The sequence below is a fragment of the Choloepus didactylus genome, chromosome 14, assembly GCF_015220235.1.
Source record: "Choloepus didactylus isolate mChoDid1 chromosome 14, mChoDid1.pri, whole genome shotgun sequence".
NCBI lineage: Eukaryota > Metazoa > Chordata > Mammalia > Pilosa > Megalonychidae > Choloepus > Choloepus didactylus.
Window position 1 is genome coordinate 45,026,945 of NC_051320.1, and position 17,554 is coordinate 45,044,498.

The 17,554-nt window shown below is 37.3% G+C and overlaps 1 long non-coding RNA gene and 1 pseudogene across 1 annotated transcript in view; one reads left to right on the forward strand and one right to left on the reverse strand.

Annotated features, from left to right (window-relative positions):
* Window positions 1–17,554, reverse strand: part of LOC119509246 — a 335,151-nt gene that overhangs the window by 288,650 nt on the left and 28,947 nt on the right. The window lies entirely within an intron of this gene.
* LOC119509242 lies at window positions 10,045–10,472 on the forward strand (annotated as a pseudogene).

Genomic DNA, 17,554 nt, shown 5'->3' on the forward strand with positions numbered 1-17,554 from the left:
TGTGTAGCGAAATAAACCCCCGTTTTATAAAAGCCTATCCATCTCTGGTGTTTTGCATTCTGCAGCATTAACAAACTAGAACAGATTTTGGTACCAGGAGTGGGGTGCTTTTTGCTGCTGAGTTTGCAAATACCAAACATGTTGGAATGGCTTTTCAAATGGATAATGGGGAGTTTCTGGAAGAATTGTGAGGAGCTTGATAGAAAAGGCCAAAACTGCTTTAAAGAGACTGTTTGTGGAAATATGGACTCTACAGATACTTCTGATGAGGACTTGAGCAGAAATGATGAATATATTGTTGTAAACTGGAAGAAAGGCGATCCTTGTTTTAAAGTGGCAGAGAATTTGGCAAAATTGAGTCCTGGTGTCAGTTGGAAGGAAGAATTTAAAAGTGACAACCTGGAATACTTAGCTGAGGAGATCTCCAGACTACCTGTGGAGGATGTAACCTGGCTTCTCCTTGCAGCTTATAGTAAAATGCGAACAGAGAGAGATAAACTTAGAACTGAACTCTTGGGTTCAAAGAAACCAGAAGCTGATGGCTTGGAAAATTACAAGCTTCCAGGGTGTGGAATCCCTGAAGCTATAGCCCAACATGAGGATGTAACCAAACACGGAACCCAGCCACCATTTCAGTACAAGCCAAGATTGGAGATGGAATTATCCAGAAAGGATTTGTGGAAAGTCCTATTGTCTGATGGCTTTGACCCCTGCGTGCTTCATGCAAAGCCAACGGAATTTTTGCGAGATCTTTATAGACAGAGCCATTGCCGGTCTGGACTGGAGGAGACAGACAAGGAAAAAATTAAAGGAAAAATCTCTTCAAAGACAGAGCCATGGAGGTTGAGGTCTGGAGTCAGGAGGTCTCGGGCTGGGAGAGCGGAGCAGCCCACATGCATGGAAAGGGTGAGTTTGCCCCGGAGGTCGAGGGTGGGCTTTCCACCTCGATGCTCTGGAAGAGTTTTGCCACCTCAGGTCCCAAAGAGGGTGGAGCACATTTCCAGGGAATTGGGGAGAGCCTGGCTGCCACCACACTGTTCTGAAGGGGTTGAGCGTGTGCCCTGGAGATGGAAGGGAATCCGGGAGCTGCCCCGATGTTTGAGGAGGTTGGGGCCGAGAAGGTGGTCTCCCCAATGTGTGGAAATGTTGGAGCACTCACCTAAGCATTTGGAGAGGAAAGGGCTGCCAGAAAGGCCCTTAGGAAGGGTTAGACTCCTGCTCTCTCAAGCCCCAAGGATGCAACGTCATTCTGTAAATGACTCTCAGACTTTGAAATCTAATGGAGTTTGTCCTGCAGGTTTTAGGAACTGTTTTGGTCCTGTTAACCCTGTTTTCCTTACTCTTTCTCCTTATGGCAATGGAAATGTTTATCCTATGAATGTCCCTCCTTTGTATATTGGAAGCATATAACTTGTTCTAAGTCCACAGATCCAAGCTAAAGGAAAAGTATGCCTTAGGACTGACCATGCCTATATTTGATTTTGATGGGATTTTGTACTTAACTTTTGTTAATGAAATGGTTTAAGTTTTTGTGATACTGTGATAAAATGAATGTATTTTGTATTTGGAAAGATAATGTCATTTTGGGGTCCAGGGGGTGGAATGTGCCGGTTTGAAAGTATTGAGTCCCCCAAATGCCATTATCTTTGTGGTCTTGAGGGACAGACGTTTTGGTGCTGGTTAGATTTGCTTGGAATGTGCCCCACCCAGCTGTGGGTGGTGACTTTGGTGGGATACTCCCATGGAGGCGTGACCCCACCCATTCAGGGTGGGCCTTGATCAGTGGAGCCATATAAAACATGCTGACTCAAAGAGACTGAACGGAGTGCAGCTGTGAGTGACGTTTTGAAGAAGAGCAAGCTTGCTAGAGAGGAACGTCCTGGGAGAAAGCCATTTTGAAACCAGAACTTTGGAGCAGACGCCAGCCACATGCCTTCCCAGCTAACAGAGGTTTTCCGGACGCCATTGGCCATCTTCCAGTGAAGGTACCGATTGCTGATGTGTTACCTTGGACGTTTTGTGGCCTTAAGACTGTAACTGTGTAGCGAAATAAACCCCCGTTTTATAAAAGCCTATCCATCTCTGGTGTTTTGCATTCTGCAGCATTAACAAACTAGAACAATAGTTTATGTGTCCTATTGAAGTTAAGTTGGTATCAAAGAAAAACAAGATTGTTATGGATTTAAGAGGTTAATTTTAAGCCCCACAGTAAACACAAAGAAATTATCAGAGAATATGACCATAGAGATGAAAAGTAGAGTATGGGTTACAAGAAGTGGGGGAAGGGGCAATGGGGAGTTAAGAAATGAGTGCAGCGTTTCTGTTTGGGGTGAAGGGAAATTTCTAGTAATGGATGGTGGGAAGGTGATAGTATTACAACATTCTAAATGTGATTAATCCCACTAATGGAATGCTAGGGAGCGGTTGGAATGGGAAGATTTAGGCTGTATATATGTTTCCACAATTGGCAAAAAAAAAAAAAAAAAACAGTCTAAATAGATGACAATTGAATGCCAAGGACAATCCTGGATGGGAACTGACGATGGAGGACAGGAGGCTCAAACGGACACAGTTGAGACATAAGAAAAAAAAAAAAAAAAAACAAAGGAAATATAGAATGTAAGCTTTGTATCAATATTGAATTTCTTGAACTTCTTAGCTGCACTTAATGGGATTGCATAAAAGAATGTTCTTGTTCATGGGAAATGTATATGTGAATTACCGTGTTTGTTCAAGGATGTGTGCAGCTTGCTCTCATATATTCAGAAGACAGAGCAATAGATGATGGATGATAGATAGGGAGGGAGGGACGGAGGGAAAGAGAAATGGCAGTGTGACAGCATGTTAAAGTTGGTGGATTGGGGTATCGGGGGAGGGAGGTCAGGGTATGCTGGAGTTCTGTGTATGGGGTCTGTATTGTTTTTGCAACTCTTCCTATAACTTTGAATTTATTTCAAAATAAAATTTTTAAAAAAATAGAGAAACGCAATACATAAAATAGAAATATAAGAGACAGAAAAACTGACATTGAATATAAAACTTTAATAAGACGCAAGGTAAAAAGAAAATAATCTAAGAAGTTATATAAAATAATAATTTTTACTCTAAACACTCCTTATGCATCCCTTTTCACATTTTGTCTCCTTCTTTAATAATATCATATGTAAGAGAATCAAGAAATTTAAAAGTTTAGTTAAATGAACTAAATTATATGGAACCAAGTGTTTTTCCTAAACTAAAAATTTTTTAAATTTTAAATTAAGTTTTTTCCTGAGTTTGGGAGTTTTTTGTTTCCTCTAGGTTTATCCTGTTTAAATGATAGTCTTTGTATTAGTTAGGGTCCTTTAGGGATACAGAACCACCAAGAGTTATCTATAAATATAAGATTTTATAAAAGTGTCTCATGCAACTGCGGAGATGCATGAGTCCAATTTCTGTAGGACAGGACACACAAGTCCAAAGTCCACAGGGCAGGCAGCAAACTGGCAACTCTGATGAAGGTGTCTGATGAATTTCTCTGGAGATGCTGGCTAGCGGAAGAAGAAGTGAAGGTTCTCTCTCCTTCTCCCTTAAAAGTCTTCAACTGATTGGATTAAATCCAGCTGATTGAATTCTCACTATGGAAGACACGCCTTTCGCTGATGTGATCAGTCATAGGTGCAGTCAACTGACTGATGATTTAATAAACCAGCCTTCTGGTTTATTAACCAGCCACAAATGTCCTTGTGTAACGGTTAGGCCAGTGCTTGCTTGATCAGACACGTGGATACTGTCACCTGGCCAAGTTGACACATGAACCTAACCATCACCATCTTAATAAAGTACAGTGAATCTAGATTCATGATTTTTCACTATGAAAGTTTAGATTAAAATCTATTTTTCACTAACACTCACATTTTATTAAATCAAACATTCCCCTCTAACTGCACTACCTAATATCTAAAAGGATTAGATTGTTTAGCTCCTATTAACAGAATGTTGTATTTTATTAAAAATAAGTTATTTAATTGTGAAAAAAACGAGTTGGTGAGAATGGGAGATTAACATTGAGATAATGATGAGGCTGGAAAATGTTACTGGCAAGGCCTAGAGTAAGACCAGGAGTTGGGTGGCTAAGGCAGAGTGAGAGCAGTCATTGGACAAATGAGGTAGCCAAAGTTCCCAAACTGCTGCATGCTTTGACAAGCAAAATCTGTTTTTGTCTTCTGATCTACATTTATGAACTAAGTCAGGTAAATACACCTGGTTTATTTTAGCATTTGTTATGCAGACAGTCTGTTCAAAGCACTGTGGTTTCAGATGTGCAATAAATTGTAAATGGTTTATTCCCAAGTATGTTTTAAGCAAAACAAATACATTTTTTTCTTTATAGTTCCTTCCTTAATAAATATGTAATATAAATTTAAGCAAACTTCTATTTTGCATATTTGAAAACTACAAAGTAAAAAAACAAACATTTTTTGGAATTTGTATTTTGAATACTCAAGGTGAGAATTAAGTTTTAAATAAACCTATAATATTTTTATCTGAAAGAAAAAAGAGTTGGTGAGAAAGGGAGATTTACGAAAGTGGTAATATAGGGACAGTGACAGTAGGCCAGGAACTAATATATTTAAAGAAAAAGGAGCAATGATCCATGAGTCTATAGATAACTGTAATAAAGACGGATAATGAGCATTATAATCTGGTTTGTAAAATTCAAAGCTGAGGGGGTTTTAGGGAAGAGGTAGGAAGAATGGCCTAGAAGTAGAAATGATGACCAAGGAAACTATCTCCCCCACCTCCAGGGCCAGCGGTATGAGATGGTGTGGGAGAGAAAACTGCTACCTGTTAGAAAGGCTGCAGGGGCATCAGCAACCTCAGGGAAAAATCAGATTTCTATGAAATAGAACTCCCTTAAAACCAGAATCCAGTGTATAAGAATTTATTTTTGGTAAGAGGAATATTTTACTGTTTTGTCTACCACTGCAAAACTTGAATTTCTTGGATTAAAGCAGGAAAGAAAACAACCAATTGAAAAGAAAAGTGATGATTTCTACACATTCCATGAAGCACTGATTTAACCTATTCTGGTATCAACCTTCACCAGTAGTCAATTCCAAGAAGCAGACCATCCTGAATGCAAACGGGAAATATAATGAACATTTCTTTACATGTTTCACTTCTCCTTAGGCCCAGTTTCAGGGAAAATGCTTTCATTAGTTATTAAAATATCTGTAGCCAAGTCAGAGGGTCCTCAGTGATGTTGGGCAAGGCTATAACAACAGAAATCATTTGACAAATACCTTATAGGTAATCAGAAAGCTGCAAAATGCCAGTTTATGCATTTACAATATGACTCAAAATTAATACCTTGACAATAAATATGCCAATTTGTGCTAAATAGAAAATTAAGCAAGTGATCAAACCAATCTTAAGCATCAATTTCAAGGAGAAATATATAAACTCTTAGATAAGAGTTTCTTATGTATAATGTTAAATTGTTTATTTGATGCTACTAGAAAGTAGGTGTACATTATAATCTTAATTTGTGAGGACAAAAAAATGAAAACAACTGGTTTTCAATAAGGAAATAGTTAGGTCATGAAACATGAATACTATTGAAGATAATACAGTCTTGGAGAGAATGAGGTAGGTTTCATCAGTGCTTCTCAAACCGTGACCCAAGGATCACCAGCATCAGAATCACCCGAGGTTTTATTAAACGTGCAGATTCCTGAGACCCATCCCAGACCTACTGAATTCATGGGATTTATCTTTTTAATTAGAACTTCAGCTGATTCTTACCCATTAAAGTTTGAGAACCACTATTGTTAAGAGCCATTCACTCCCAACAGGAAATGTTCTCCTAAATAAATTGTTAGAAGAAAAACCAAAATACAGAATATGTATAACATGAGTCTGTTTTCATAAAAACAAAACTGTATAAATGTGTTATGTTTGTGTGTATTCATGTATGTGTGTGCATGTTTTGTGTACAAAGATGTGTATGTTGGTAAGCAAATGCACAACTATAAACAAATGATATGAAAAAGTCCAGAAAGTAATACACCAAACAGTTAATAATGGTTATTGCTTAAGAAGCTAAGATTGGTGGTATTGGATGGGGAAACAAAAGGAGACTTTTATTTTTAACTCAGTATGATTATTGATTGTTTACATAATTTATAATGAGTACATATTTATATATTAATTTAATAATTTTAGTAGAAGAAGAAATTAATTCAGTGACTAGGAAGCTTAAATGAATGGAAATGTAATACAATGGAAAATGCAGAGGATTAGTGTCTTGTCCTAATAAAATAAACAGGATGAATTCCAAATCTAAGACTACTACTCTTAATAATTATTTAACAAATGCATATCTGGCTCTGCTGGCCATCAAAATGCTGCTCTCAGGTCTCCCACTGCAGGAGAGTAACTGATGGTGAGCACCAGAAGCTGCTCTGAAGCCAGCACGCTGTCTGCCCTGAGGCCATATTTCCCATGATCTGCTTCCAGCCAGTGACCCAGTGCAACCAGGACACTAAAGCAGGCCCATTCCTGGGAGGTGCAGCTTCCTCCAACTGGCCACTTAGACTTGAGGACTTAACATAAGCCTGGCCAAACTATCTTAGAACTGCACTATAGTCTAAGACTCTTCTTATCCAAACTTCCTTCCTTCCATCTCTCCTTTACAGGAGTCAGACCTTCATTGTAGTCTGAGGGCTCTCTTTGCCCCACCTCCTCTGGCTCTTTCCCCAGTTTTCCCCACAATGTTATTCCCAATCTATCTCCTGAATTTTTATTCTCATCTTGACACCTCCTTCTTTAAAAGACTCAAACTAACATACCAAGCCAAAAGCCTTAACACACATTAAAAACATAATGTTATAGGTTGAACTGTGTCCCCGAAAAAAGATATATGGAAGTCCTAACCTCTATTCCCTTACTTGGAAATAGTCATTGCAGATGTAAAGTTAAGATGAGGTCATACACAGAGACAGACAGAGAGAGGAGAGCACTATATGAAGACAGAGACACACAAGGGCTAAGCCGTGAGAAGGTGGAAGCAGAGACTGGAGTGATACAGTTCCAAGCCACGGAATGCCAAGGATTGCCAGCCCCCACCAGAGCTAGGAAAGGGAAAAGAATTCCTCCCTTTAAGACTTCAGGGAGAGCATGGCCCTGCTGACACTTTGATTGCAGATTCCTAGCTTCCAGAACTGTGAGAGAATAAATTTTCCTTCTTTTAAGCTTGGACTTTTGTGGACATCGTTACAGGAGCCCTAGAAAACTACTGTAACATTGTACTACCTGCCAAGTAACATTTGTAACTTTATGGCACACTTTCCTATTTTTAGCACAGATCTAAACCCTCAAAGAAAACAAGTTATTCCTGTGGCTATCTGCCCCAAACCCAGCCCATTACCTCCTCTCTGACTATTGGTCTGATCGCCAATACTTAATCTGAGTGAGGATCTGGCCAGAACTTCAAGATCAGCTCAGATGTCCCTCCCTTCACTCCTTAGTCTATTCATTCATTTGATCAACATTTATTGATGATCTACTATGTGAAAAGTACTGTGCTAGGCCCTGAGTATGCAGCGAGGCACCAAACAGGCAAAGTTTCTGCTCTAAAATAGCTTATCGTCTGTTGGGACCAACAGACTTTAAACAAATAAACATAAATAGACATATAACCATAAATTGCAAAAAGCCTCAGGCGAGGAAAAAACAAAGTGCCATGAGTGTACTAGAAGGAAGCAATGTTAAGACTGGACAGTAAAAAGCCTTCGGAAAAGACAATGTTTAAGCTGAGACTAAAAGAAGAGAATGAGCCAGTCATTGGGAAGATTTGGGAAAGAGCAATTCGTACATGGGAAGCCCTGGGCAGGGAAGAGCTTTGGAAAAGAGGCATCATGAGGCAGAGGTTTGAATAGTTCACTGTGGTTGGAGACACAAAGGTCAGATCATTGAGACTCTTGGGATCAACATTAAGGAGGTAAGATTTGATGAACCCATTGAAAGATTTTAAGCAGGGGTTGGGATAGGGAGTAAGAGTGGGAGACATTAGGAAGACAATGATCTAATTTAGGCTCTTAAAAGATCACTCTGGAAGCCTGTGGAGCCCAACTTAGAAGGTCACACAACAGACTGGGATAGTCCACCAATGGTAGGGGCAAAACTAGAAGGCGTAAAATGAGAGCAGAATCTAATGCATCAGAAAATTGTACAGTGAGGAGATACACACTGCTCAGGGCCCCTCCAAGAACCCACATGTTGGACATGCCAAGAGAGCCAGCATCTGGATACAGCCACACAGAGGGAAGACCTTAACACCCAGTAGTGGTATAGAGAGCAGCAACCATCCAAGGGAGGGCTGGTCCACGGCATGCAAGTAAGGAGAAGTTTGCCCTTTCCCTCTCCTTCCTCTCTACTCCAACACACTGGGATCTAGAGTACTAGAGCCTAGAAAATGCAGGAGGAGAAGTATAAAGCAATGGTTTCTCAAATAGTGGTCCCCAGAAAGCAGCATCAGCATGTCCCAGGAACTTGTTAGAAACACATGTTCCACAGACCTACTGAATCAGGAACTCTGGGGTGAAGGCCTGGTAATTTGTGTTCTTAACAGGAGCTCACTGATTCTGACACATGCTAAATTTTGAGAACCACTAGTGTGGAGCCTTGCTGAGTATTTAAGTTTTAAAGTGGACTGGACTGAGTTTTAATAGCTGCAAATGACCTGATAGTTATACGATCTGCCAGAACTGTAACTAAAGGATAAGAAAGGGAGCTTGGACAAAACATGGTTGAAAGAATTGGTCAAGAAAACAAACTATTTCATATTTGTACCCCAGTGACTGATAAACAAGTTACATATTTCTTCCCTCAAGTGCATTGACAAGAATTGTGTTTAGGATTCTAGAATTGTAAATAACCATTATTTTATCAAGAGTGGGGAAATCTTTTCATCTTATATCCAAAATTAAATCTGATGAGCACGAGCATTTTGTTGATAAGCTATGCAAATACCTATCCCTCATAATCAGATACGCAAAATAGCACGGTCTTCCAATATGAGAAAGTAGAGATTAACTATATCACCTGATTCTATGTCCCATTCACAATCCCACACACAACAACATCACAACAGATTCCAATGATACAACATAAGCATTTTGTCTTGAAGAGACATCGAGTTACTACCGTGAGCATCTGGTCAATTATTTATACACAATATATTCTATTTCCTTACTTCTATACATATTCTTTTAATTGCATCTACTAACATTTATTGAGTACCCAGCATGTGGTAGGTGCTGCTAGGAAATATGATTCTTTATGAAAATTTTGTTTCTAGGGTTGTCAACAGAATGTATTTCCTTTATATCTATAAAAGTGCTTTAGATAACTACAGTATATTATAGACTCACAAGTCATTAACTGTATGTTTACTCTTTGAATACAAAATCTAGAACATATGTTAAAATCAGGTTTCTTGACCATAATTATAGCAATGATTTTAGTTATCTACCAAAAAAGAACCTGTTTACAATTACTCCTGATATACCTGGGACATATATTCTTTGTACACAGAGGGAGACAGAAGCCATCCCATATTTACTCATTAATTCTATCTTAAAACTGCTGAAACTATGACTGCAGTGCTTGCACATTTCAGGTAATATTAACAATATTCTCTTTATAGAAAAAATTAAAGGGCACTACACACTGTGCTAAGCACTTTACACATCTTATCTTAATTATTCTTCACAAGAAACATATCTGATGAGAATGATAATATCTGTTTTACAAATGGAAAAACCAAAGGCTGGAGAGATTAAGTATAAACTATCCAAGGTCACACAAAGTGGCATGAACCCAGGATAATCTTACTCCAGAGAATGAGCTCCTGACCACTACGGGATAAAACCTGAGACATACCTCTAAATGTGCCATTCAGAGGAGTGAAGAGTCACAAGTTATCATCATGTCCTCAGAAAAGTGTATCCCTATCAAAGGGGAATGGGGCTGAGAGGCGGTGTGGACAGTGGGCTGCAGATGAATGCCAGAGGACTTGGATCTCAGCAGAAGGCCAGTATTCCAGTTACTGACCTTTCAGCAAGTGGCCGTTCTGAAAGTCAAGATCTTCTTCAGTAAGGTTCTCCTTATGTGAAAAAATGAACTTTTGCCCATTCATCCTCCTGAAATATCAGAAAAGAACTTCCAGATCAACCAAGATAAAATGAATTTTTCCACACTGAGAAACATCCAGGGTCTGTTTGGCTCCACTAAAATTACAGACGGAATTCAAGGTAGTGCAGCAGGCTCAGCAGCTTTCATTTCTTCCAAGCCCAAACCTTTCGCTGAAAATTTTGAGGGATAATGATGAGACTATTGGATTTGAAGATATTCCTAAGGATCCATCAAAAAGTAAACTAACAGGAGAGCCACACTTAAAGGTTGAAAATAAACTTGGTTTACTGTAATATAGTTGTGCTGTTAATGAAAATAGAGTGACTACATCTTGTTTATAGTTGTCATTTTACTATAATTTGATGTACACAGCATTAAAAATACTGACATTTGAGAATTTTTGCCTAAATAGTATCAGTGATCATTTGAAATTATTTGGTTCTTTGGTTTATGGCCATGTAACAATTGAAAACACTAAAGAGAAAAGATTTTAAAGTGAATTTATGTTAGAACAGTAGCCTTCTAACTCTTAAAAAAAAAAATCATTGCTAATGAATATTATACATATCTGCCTGCAGGTTCCAATTAAACCTATTTCCTAAGTATTCCATAAATTTAATTTTGAATAGTCATTATCAATATTTGAGTATGCAGCCTTCATAGTAGCGTCTTTCAGAATAAATATTTGTAATTGATTTCACTGGCAACTTCAAATTAAGAACGAAATAAGATGTTTATACTTTATCTGGTTTTAGTATCATCCATTAATACTCATAAGGATATTTGCTTTATTGATACTATTTTAAATTACAATGCTCCTTTGATTCTTTCAGGTTGAAAACTCTAAGTTCAGAGGTTTTGATTTTCGTCTTGTCTTTAAAGTGCAAAATTTAAATGACGTAACCAGCCAAAGTATATTTTTTTAAAAAAGAGAGGAGCCAATCAGTGCTAACAGAGTTACTAGAAGTGAGGGGGAAGATGGTGACCGCGAGACAATGAAAGTGCCTTTCTTCCCTTAACCACATAAACCTGCAAAGAAACTTCCCATTAATGGTTTATGATTGTCTGGACTCTAGCCTTCAGATGGCTAAGCAAGATAAATGGGTGTTATCCGGCTCCCAGGGGACACTACCACTCTTTTGGTAGTCCAGCTACTGTGAATACTAACTTTGGAAAAATACAAGTCTCACAAAACATACCAACAGGGAGGAAAAATCAATACCTGGGTGATCTTTAGCAGGTTTAGGAAAGCCATAGATGCACAGAAATTGGAGAGTATGGAAAAAATATACCGGGAAGGTATTAAAAATAAACATTACAGAAACCAAAAAGAAAGTACTTTCATTTTATATTCAAATTCTTAGGAAGACAAATAAGTAATATTTATTAAAAATAACCCAAATGAGAACCCCCAAAATGCACCTTTCTGACTCTAAGTTCTTAAGGTATAGAAAAAAGAACTGTGATTGGATTGCACTAGAAGGTCTCTTTTATCTGAATTTATTTTTTGAGCAGATGTGTTTCTATAGAACTGAAGCTGTCATAGCCAACCTTTCCTCAGCTCCATCTCCTAGAAAGAAGCAAATGTATTTGCTTCCATCTGTGTGTTGCAACAGTGACATCCAGTGGCTGCCTTGCTGAAATACATTTCTCAGGGAAAAAATATTGTATGAATTCTTTTACAAAAATAATGAGGATTTCTGCCCCTAATATTTCCAAAAGTCAGCTCTAATAAGTATGAAAACGGTTGACTGAAGAAAAAGAGCCGAGTTCTTAAGACAATTAAAATTAGATTGCATTTGTTCCATTACATTTGTTCATAAGTACATGTCTTAAACTACAGAGATTCAGCAAGTAAACTCAAACTGGAAGTGAAGACATATCTAGTATGCAGTTACCGAATTCATCATTTAAATTGAAACATTTAGACTTCTTAATAACTGACTTTTATACTACTGTTTCAGTTTATCTATTGAAAGAGAGGAAAATGTTTAACTAAACATTTATTTTATTGTTTCCTTTTTCAACCCAGTGGTTCTGTGCTTTAGATTCTACACAATAGTATTAGGTTTTTTCTTTAAAATGAAGAAGCAAAAATATTTAGTGGAGTGCTTTAGCAATAAAGAATTAATGCAGTTTGTTATGGGTTAACCATATATAATCACAGCACTCAGGTAGCACATTCCATTGTTCCTTGCATTATGTACATTTTTAAGTTGGCAAGTACACATGTTCATTTCAGGAAGAAATTTCACAACACACTGTTTCTTATACTGTGAAGAACTAAAGTTCAAGTCTGCAGGAAACAAGCTTATACCTTGACCCAACTACAAATTTGTGCGTGTGTATGTAATGTTGTACATGGCTGTATCATTGTCCCATTGTATTTCTAAAGCATAAGTATAAAAGTGGCATTAAATCAGTTAAGTGTGGTCCCAGTCAAGAGTTTCTCATTTCAGTCATATGTAACATAATCATCACTAGTGGCATCTTTCCAACCTTAATTAAATCAAGATTCTATACAGTATCTGATACTGTGCTATTTGGTTAGGGGGAAAAGACTACTGTGTGTGTGTGCGCATGTGCGTGCGTAAAAAACAGCTGTCTTGCATTGATGTACATAGCCCAATGTCAGTTATCTTCAAGTTCTCTTATCTTCTGGGACCACCCTTTTTTGTTCAAAAATTAGCCCAAGTCCCCATGCCACTAGGTTAGGAAATGCAGTAACCCTAAGTATTCCTTCCCCCTAGCCATACCTCCAAATAATCCTTGTAGTGCTTAAACTTATTATATTCACCTCTTGCTATAATATCCTGCCTCTGCTGAGTTCTTTCTGGTTCTCTGCACCTGCAGCTATTCTTCACTCTCATTCTAACTAGAATAGAAAATAAGCTACTTAAAAGCAGGAGTCGTTTATGTCCTGCTGCCTACTGAATCCCCAATGCCTAGAACAGCATCTGGCACATAGTATCACAAAATCCTCTCATTTACTCATTCAAAGCAATTCAGTCCATCCTTTTTTCTATTCTCTCCTACCAGACCATGCCCTGACACCCATCTTTTCACATGCACATCGCTCCTCAAATTGATCTACTGAAACAAAGACTCCTCCTATGAGGAATTCTGACATCCGAATTTTCTCCCCATGTAAATCATGTGTTTAAAACACATCTAGATATAGTGGGCTGACCTACCAGAAATTAAATTTTACTTCTTCAAAGGAAGAAGCCATCAGCCATACTCTGAATAGTAAGAAAAAGAAAATCACCCTGAAGCAGCTCTTGAAAGTTCCATTTTAGCAACCAGGCCTCTCCATCTCTGCTTGGTAATCAAAGCTATCGGCACAGGTCAGAGCAGAAGGCGTGCAAGTCATGGCCTCCTGAGGGAGGCAGTGGTGCTGGCTTTCGAGGTATAAATGTTGATTGATCTTTTTGTTTACATTAAGGAGTAAATGTTAATAATTTTCAGGTATAAATATTGGCTGATTGTTCTCTTTACATTAATAACTAAGACAAAAATGAAACAACATATAAATAATCTGTTACTAGAATAAAAATTTTAAAAAAACACATGACTGTACAACACAGTGAAGTCTAATATAAACCATGAACTATAGTTAATAGTACAATTATAATAACATTCTTTCATCAGTTGTAATAAATGCACACACTAATGCAAGGTGTTAATGGATGGGGGGACGGTATATTGAATTCTGTATTTTCTTCATAATTTTTCTGTAAGCCTGTAACTTCGCTAATAAAAAAAGATTTAAAAAATGAAACAAAAGAGATTTATATTGGTGCTTTACTCATTTATCAATAATGAGAAACACTTCTTTGCTCAATAAGATATTATTTTCCAAGCACTGAAAGAAAATTTTCTCAATTTTGGGTGCTAGACACAATGTAAAGAGTACAGCCCAACCACAACTTGTGGGGTTAATCTGCATTACTAACATTTTCTCCATCACTTTCTAAAGACCAGACCAGGGGTCAACAAACTACGGTCTGCAGGTGAAATCTGGTCTGACACCTATTTTTTAAATAAAATTTCGTTGGAACACAGCCATCCTCATTTGTTTAAGCACTGTACATGGATACCTTTGTGCTACAATGGCAGAGTCAAGTAGTTTTGGCAGAGACCACATGGTGCAAAGCCTAAAATATTTACTATTGAGCCTTTACAGAAAATGTTTGCCAATTCATCCTGTTCTTTCTCTCAATTTTTGGCACCCTCTCTCCTTGACCCCGGGTGTCAACATGCCCCTCTGGCTGATAAATGCCCCTGGCTGCTCCCATCACCATCACCAACCCCCTCCACTGTACCTTGCACTTCTTTACCTTTATAAAACATTCGTTTTCATCTATTTTAATTTAAAGTAGCAAGTGGATTATATGAAAAAGTATTTCATGGTAAGTTATTAAATTCAATCCTCCTGTTTCTAAAAGAGGAGCTTATTAAAGAAAAAAAATCAAATAAGGGAATAACATCTGAAGAAAACTAATTTGTTTATAGCTTCACCAGCCCTGTACCTGTCTTCCCAGGCCCTATCACAGACTCTCTGGAGAAGAGCAAGGGAGTGGGCAGGGAGCCAGAGTCACTCATGCCTGCTGGAACCCATTTCTGAAAGGAGTCACTTTCTATCAATTGTCTGTGAAAAGGATAAGAAAATTAGGTCTGGCTTTAAACACCCATTTTAAATTAAATTTGGTTTGTTTATCCCTGTATCTCCTTTTCTGAGGCCTTGTCCTATCTCCAGGTATTGTTCTCTAATTTCTGAGTGAAGATTTTAGTAGTGATATTCAGATATTGTGGTGTTTTAAAAATAAAATTATTAAATCTTCAATAAATGTGTTTTCCTCAAATTTTTTACTCAAAACTGTTTGTTTCTTTTTTTAAAAAGAAGCTTGTTTGTTGTAGAAAAATTTGAAAATACAGATAACAAAAAGAAAATGAAATGCCAACCACCAAGAGATAATCACCATGAAAATATGGGTATAACTACAGTCTTTTTCCAAACAGACAAACACAATTGTGTGTGTGTGTATACACACACAGAGATATATATCATAATGTATTTATTATTTTAGATATAGCTATATTCACATAACCATATATAGTGAAGATTTTTCTAAGTCATAAACTATTCTTCTATATTATCATTTTTATTGGCGATTTAGTGTATGATTGCCTGGCTAGACCATGAATGAACTTAACAAATAGCTGTGTAATTGTTATTTCAGGTTTTAACCTATTATTATCCACACTGAAATAAATACCCAAAGCATCATCCATAACAATTTTCTTAAAGTAAATATCTTTCTGAGTTAAGTACTAGATATATCTTTTGAAACAAATTGGCAGTGATACAAACTTTCAAATTGACCCCCCAAAATATGATATTCTGATAACAGTAATGATCTCTAGAGTGGAATTATGCATGGGTATAATTTTTTTTATCGTTATTTACCTGTATTTTCCATGTTTTCTACAATGAATAAATTGAGAAACCCAGGTTATTTCAGGAGCATCTCTTCATAGATACAGGTAGATTGATGGTAGATAAATAGATAATAAGAATAGTGATGAGAGATAGAGATAGATGATAGTAGATAGACAGATGTAGCAAATTATATATTTATGAATCTATAGCATTTTGTAAGTTAGAAAGCTATAAAACCAAAATTTTAACTATGAAGTATCCTCTTTCATGGTGTTCAGCCATTAATAACAAATGGTCTATGCTGTAATATGCTTAACAGTATTAGAATGATATGGCAAAATCTTTTATCTTTAGCAAGTATGTTAGCATCTTTCCCTAAAACATAAATAAGACAATTTTCCTTTCTATGAATAAATGCAATATTATAAATATACTCTCAAGTGTTTCATATCTTATTTCATTACCAGTGGTAACACCCTACTGCCACCTTCCATTACTGTCATTAGACCGTTTTCATTATAGAGATAAGAAAAGGCATTAAATTTAGAAACTCAGTACCTCAGGTATAACTCCTTGGTGACTATTTCCATCAGTTTCTTTCATTTTCCTGTTCAACATTAATCAAGTATTTCCCCATAAATATGCTAAGCTTCATTGAGAGATAATGTTTAAAGTTAATCAACTGCCTACATTATGTTTCACTTTCAGGAATCATTAAGGTATACATTAGGGAACACTAACATTAAAGCTGTAAACATATCTCTTAATGAATTTACAGTAACATTCCATTAATTTAGAGCCCTTTGGCACAAAAGAAGTACCGCAATAGAAAGACTCATACATTCCATTAAAGACTCCCATGAAAGTAACTGCACCCAAAAAGAGGTTTTCTGGGAACAGTGTGAAGAGAAAGGTTAAGAAAGATGAAGTTATCTTGATTTGGTTAGGGATATTTGGCTGCACTTTCTCAAGCTACACAGAACGGTTCTAATTTAATAGTTTTCAGTAAATACACAGACCTTTCCTTCCACTGAAAATTCAAAGCAGCATGATTGCTTTCCCAACTTTGTGTAATTTCTAGTCTCAGCCTTTAGATCTATCTCATCTTTCCTAATTCGTCAGGTCAGTGTGGGACAGATGTCATACAATGAGCATCAAAAAGATTCTTCAAGGAGTTCCTATGGTAGGAAAACTGAAATTCCCAAAAATGGGGCTATGAAGGACGAGTGCGGTCACGCATCGTTCATTCAACAAATGTTTACTGAATTGTTACTGAGTACCAAGCACCAGGCTACATGCTGAGTAATGTTCCTCCTCATTTCTTGTAAACTGTAACTCCTAGCTTACTTCATTCTCTCCAACAGTACTACTATATTTTAAATATTCATTTGAATGATCCTTTGAGTAACCTGACTTCCCAGATCCTTAATTTGGTTTTCCCCAAGCAGAGACCAAGACAAGCACTTCTATGCAGGTAGTTTGAGAAACGATCACCAGAAGTCACCATGAAAGAGCAGGAAGAGTGAGATAGAGAAGATGTACATTACCAGAGAGAAGATGTACGTTACCAGATTATTTTCCACAATAGGCCACAGGCACTCAATCTTGCTGAAAACTCCCTGAGAACCCATGTTTAACTGAACTGCCATGTTCCAGTTTGCTAATGGTGCTGTCATGCAAAACAGCAGAAATGGATTGGCTTTTATAAAGGGGGTTTATTTGGTTACAAATTCACAGTCCTAAGGCCATAAAAGTGTCCACACTAAGGCATCAACAAAATGATACCTTCACCGAAGGAAGGCCATTGGTGTCCGAACACCTCTGTCAGCTGGAGAGGTACATGGCTCGCATCTGCTGGTCCTTTGTTCCTGGATTTGTTTCAAAAATACTTTGTTCTTTGGAGAAACATTTCTCCAAAAAATGTTTCTGGAC